The sequence below is a fragment of the Hordeum vulgare genome, chromosome 5H, assembly GCF_904849725.1.
Source record: "Hordeum vulgare subsp. vulgare chromosome 5H, MorexV3_pseudomolecules_assembly, whole genome shotgun sequence".
NCBI lineage: Eukaryota > Viridiplantae > Streptophyta > Magnoliopsida > Poales > Poaceae > Hordeum > Hordeum vulgare.
In genome coordinates, this window is record NC_058522.1 from 236459051 (window position 1) to 236464913 (window position 5863).

The window sequence follows — 5863 nt, forward strand, 5'->3', positions numbered from 1 at the left end:
TCTTACTAAGGACTGTGAGCGCCTATCCTTGTCTCTCAAGGACAATGAAGAGAAACTCACTTATCTTACAAAGAGCTTTGAGGCACTCAAGGTTACTTACCTTGACACTCTAGCTAAGGCTTACTCCTCACCTATTATTAATGTTGATACCTGCTCTGCTAACTCTAGTAGTGAACTGGCATCTATTCTTGAGGAAAACTGTTCACTAAAGGCACAGCTAGATAGAGGTCTCATGACATGTGCACAAGGACAAAAGACTCTCAATGAGATCTTGAGTCAACACAATGAAGTCTTCGCCAAGGAATGGCTTGGGTTTAATGCAAGCACCGCCAAGAAAAGTGTATCTCCTCTCAAGGGCACCACCTCGCTTAAAGAAATATTTGTACAAGAGGGACACAAGGAGAAAGGTAAGGTTGTGAGTGGGTCAGCCACTAGGGGTTTGCCCACTCTCAACAAGACAACAGAGTTCATGCCTCCATCCTATGTACTTTGCAAATCAAAGGAAGGAGAGGTTTATGCTAAATTCTTTGGTCCTCGTAATGCATTCCGGTTTTATGCTATTTGGGTCCCTAAGACTCTTGTAACTAATGTGAGAGGCCCCATGACGAAATGGGCACCTCAAACCAAGTCTTAATTCGTGTAGAGGCTGTTTTCTCCGGAGGAGTCAAATGGGTGATCGACAGTGGATGCACCAATCATATGACCGGAGATAGTAACTTGCTCTATGACTTCATGCAAGCCATTCGACCATACATGAGCATTGCATTACGAGGACCAAAGAATGTGAAATTCTTTAAGAGAGACACTCTGGAAGTGGCCTTTCTTGGAGAGTTGGATGGCAACCTTTACACGGTTGATTTCTCGAAAGAGAGCACTTTCCATACAACTTGTCTGATGGCCAAGGCTGACATGGGATGGCTGTGGCATCGCCGGCTCGCCCATGTTGGCATGAGAAATCTTCAAAATCTCTTAAAAGGCAATCACATCCTTGGACTAACGAATGTGTCTTTTAAGAAAGATCGTGTGTGCAGTGCATGCATAGCTGGGAAGCAACATCAATCAAAACACCCACCCAAGAATATTGTATCCACCTCAAGGCCTTTAGAGCTCCTTCATGTGGATCTGTTTGGGCCTCCTTCATGGGCTAGTCTTGGTGGGAAAAGGTATGGGCTAGTCATTGTTGATGATTACTCAAGATACACATGGGTATTCTTTCTCAAGTTCAAGGACGAGACGAAGATCACCTTCATTAATTTTGCCAAACAAGTCGAGCGCAAGTTTGACAAGGCCATCAAGGCAATAAGAAGTGATAATGGCTCCGAGTTCAAGAATTACACCCTAGAAGAATTTCTTAGCGATGAGGGAATTGAACATCAGTACTCCGCACCTTACACCCCTCAGCAAAATGGTGTAGCAGAGAGGAAGAACCGACACTTGTGGAAATGGCAAGGTCCATGTTAGACGAATACAAGTCACCACATATTTTTTGGGCTGAGGCTGTCAACACAACATGTCATGCATCAAACCGGATTTTCCTTCGACCAATATTGGAAAAGACTCCATATGAGCTCCTAACCGGGAACACGCCCAATGTCAAGTACTTTCGTGTATTTGGATGCAAGTGTTTCATCCTCAACAAACGGGACCGGTTAGGAAAATTTCAATCCAAAACAACTGAAGGGATTTTTGTTGGCTATAGATCAAACTCTCACGCCTACAAAGTCTACAACAAATCCAATGGATGTGTTATAGAAACCTGTGACGTGACGTTTGATGAATTTAACCGCTCCCATGGGGAGCAAGTTGATCTAAGTGATGCAGGTGAAGAAGATTCCTTGCAAGATATCTTGAACATGGGTGTTGGTGCAATCCTTCCCATGGAACAAGAACCCCATGATGATGATGAATATGATGAGAGTATTTCTCATCCTCAAGACAGTTCACTGCCCGTACCTCCACAAGATACTAGCACACATATCATGTCAGTTGTTTAGGATCAAGTGGGAGAACATGTCTCTCACCCTGATCACACTCAAGAACAAGTTGACCTTCAAGAGCAAGACCAAAGTATGGATATGGTTGATGATGAACTTCAACAGGTGCAACGCGAAGAGGAATATCTTCCACCGCACGTTAATGATCCATATGTTGAGGACGTTGATGATGGAAACAAGGTCGAACCTCGTGAAACCCTGACCTCCATCATGCCACGTGTGGTCGGTCGTGTTGATGTTGATCAAATCCTCACCGGCGTGTCGGAAGGTAGAGTGACTCGTAAACAATTAACAAACTTTTTTGCTCACTTTTCGTTTGTCTCTAGTACTATGCCACATAGGTTTCAGGATGCATTGTGTGACAATGAGTGGATCCTTGCTATGCAAGAAGAGTTAAACAGTTTTACACGCAACGAAGTATGGTCATTGGTAGAACGACCAACTAAGGAACACAATGTCATTGGAACTAAATGGATCTTCAAGAACAAGGAAGATGAGAATGGGATTGTCCTTCGCAACAAGGCAAGGTTAGTAGCATAGGGGTATTCCCAAGTTGAAGGTTTGGACTTTGGTGAGACTTTCGCCCTTGTTGCTCGTCTTGAATCCATTCGCATTCTATTGGCCTATGCTGCTTTCAATGGTTTTACTTTGCATCAAATGGATGTGAAAAGTGCTTTCCTTAACGGTCCTCCACAAGAAGAGGTATATGTATCACAACCACCTGGGTTTGTTGACCCCAATCACAAAGACCATGTGTACAAACTTCACAAGGCTCTGTATGGCCTCAAACAAGCACCCCGTGCTTGGTACGATCATCTTAAGAAGTTCTTACTCGATGATGGCTTTGTGAGAGGGGTGATCGATCCCACTCTTTTTACTAACAGGGAAAACAGTGATTTGATCTTATGCCAAATGTATGTCGATGACATCATTTTTGGTTCTCCTAACATCCATTTATGCAAGAAGTTTGCGGCCTCCATGACCAAGACCTTTGAGATGTCACTCAACACGGACTTGAAGTTCTTTCTTGGGTTTCAAATACAACAATTTCAAGAAGGAATTTTCTTGTCTCAAACTAAATACCTCAAGGACATTCTAGAAAAAATTGATATTGTTATTGCTCATGTGGGTACCGACATGCAGCTCGCTGACATCTTCACCAAGCCACTATGCGTAGCAAGATTTTGTCAACTTGGGCGTGAAATTGGTATCTTGGAGCTTGATAACATAACTTGAAATCCTGTACACATGCACACACTCACATTATGTTCTTATCTTGATGTTGGCATGCATTTAGGGGGAGACAGTAGCACTCACATCATAATTTTTGTTTTAACCCTATAATATGCATAAATCTACTACCTCCCACAAGTAGTATATATAGTTCTCATAGGCAACACTATTGGGTGACCCTTGTGATAAACCATGTCAAATCACCTCATCATCAAGATCCCAGAAATTGCCTCTGCCTGCTTCTCTCTCGGTCGTCCGAAGCTTCTCGGACGTCCGACGGCTGACACACTCCGGGCGTCCGGCACCTGTCGATCGTCCGGCGGCTGATGCCCTCTGGACGTCCGACGCTCGTCGGACGTCCGATGCATCGGGGGCCTCTATAAATAGAGGGGCGCGGGCAGGGCCTTGCCCTAGCCACCACACGCCCTCTCCCTCTCCCTCCACAGCCGCTGTCAGCCGCCATAGGAGCTCTACCTCGCGATTTCTTCTTCCGGTTGCCTTCTTCCTCCGCGGGATCCTTCTTCCGGCCATCCCCTTGGCTGATTCCATCCCTTTCTCCTTCCGATCTGCAGGTAAATCTCGGTTTCCCTCTTGATTGGTTCCGCTTTCTCACTAGTCAATGTGTTCGTTCCTGTGTCTTGACCGTGACCATTCCCCATTGGGTTTCCAATTGTGTAGGCTTTCCAATCATGCCCAAGATTAAGCACACTGTCCGGAAGAACTCTGCTGGCTCATCCGCTCGTGCCGCTCCTGGCACGGGGACGGATGACACCGATGTACCACGCCGTCCCTTCAAACGGCTCGCCCGACGTCCTCCTCCACAGCCCAGCTCCTCGTCTGATGGCTCTGACTTCGAGGATGAGCTTGCAGCGGAGGAACGTGCTGAATACGTTGCCCTTCGGAAGACTATGCTGAAGCCGGGGACTCGCATGCCCTCATATATGCCACCGCCTCCTCCTGAATAGCCAGCAGGTGATGCTCGACGTATCTCCTTAGAGCCTCCTCCCTCCTTGGGTCGTGAAGTCATGGACTTCACCAAAAAACCCAAATCCGCCTATTTTACTTTCTATAGAGATGTCAACCAATTCGATGCCGAACGTGATTCTCTGGATTCACGGTTTCACACAAATGTCCAAGCGGACATTTTCTCTACAGTCATAGTTCCTAAAGGTATTTCAGTTCATCATTGCATTGACCTCGAGCACATCCGCACTCACTCGACGAAATATCCGGGTGCCATTGAGCTTCTTGAGTCCTCGGGGCAAGCTGGTCCCCTTGCCTTTAAGTGCGATATTAACAGTGGCGCCATCCACCAATTCTATGCCACTTGTTAGTTTCATTCTGACGACTCCGTTAGCTGGATAACCTCTGATACGGAGTTTAGGGCCACTTATACGGAGTTTGTTTCCGCTTTGGGTTTTCCCGACACCGGTTTCAAAATTCACAAAACTGACCCTAACCATGCTCCCTAATCCGTTGCAACATGTGGTTCTCTTCTCAAACCACGTCACGAACTTGATGCTGATGAAAAACAGAAAGATCTCAACCAAGTGTCTATCTGGCGGTCTCCATACTTTATCATTTTTCAATGCCTTATCCGCACCATCTACCCCAAGATGGGTGACAGGGGAACCTGCAGCGGCTACTGCATTGATATCATGTCACACTTGCATGATTTTCCCAAGCGCAAGCTAAATGTGCCTCATTTTTTGTGGCATGAGATTCGGCTCGCTAGTCTTCAATACAAGCGAGCCTTCCCTCATGCCCCCTTCATCCAGGCTTTCATCAACTTTATTGCTGCTTTCCCGCTTGCTCCTACTCACACACACCATAAGTGGGTCATCCCCACTCATATGGAGAATGACTATGCTCCTAGGAAAACCCCATCCACCGCCACTCGTCGTGCTGCTTCCCGGTCAGACACTCCTTCATCCAGCTCTGCCCCTCTCGGTCGCTTTGCCAAATTCATTGGCAAAGCCCATTCTGCCATGATGAAGGCATTCTCCTTCCAGTGCGCTCAGAACCACGATATGGTTTCGCGCTTGATCTCCTCCAAGAATGCCCTCAAGGCTCGTCTGAGAGACTCGGGCACTCTTGATGTCAGTGACGATGAGGCTATTCCTGCTATTCCTCCTTCTGATTTTGGCTTCCCATCTGGTCCTGAGTGGGCTGATTTTCTTGACGAGGCTGGTGGCAGTGGCTTGCCTGAGGATGAGGATGATGAGGATGGTGGTGCTGATGATCTCTGAGCAAGGTTGATGTTTCTGGTGCCTCCCTTTTTGTTACTTGATGCCAAAGGGGGAGTAATGTATCCTAGTTTTAGTCTTTGGAGTTTTAGCTTTTGAACTCAATTTGCATGTTTGAATAATGTAATGGATAAACGACTGTGATGCACTATGTATGGCTACCTATGAATGTCGTGATTGCTATGATATCATCGTATGTTAATTATGTTTTGTTCTATTACTTCATATGATGATCGGTTGCCATATGATGATCTATTATCTCTACTAAGTCACGTAATATCTTCGATACACACATTAAGGGGGAGCTCCGTTATTTTACTGTGCACATACTAAGGGGAGCTCCGTACCAAACCTCTCCAAAGCTAAATGTATGTTAAATCTTTTGAGAGC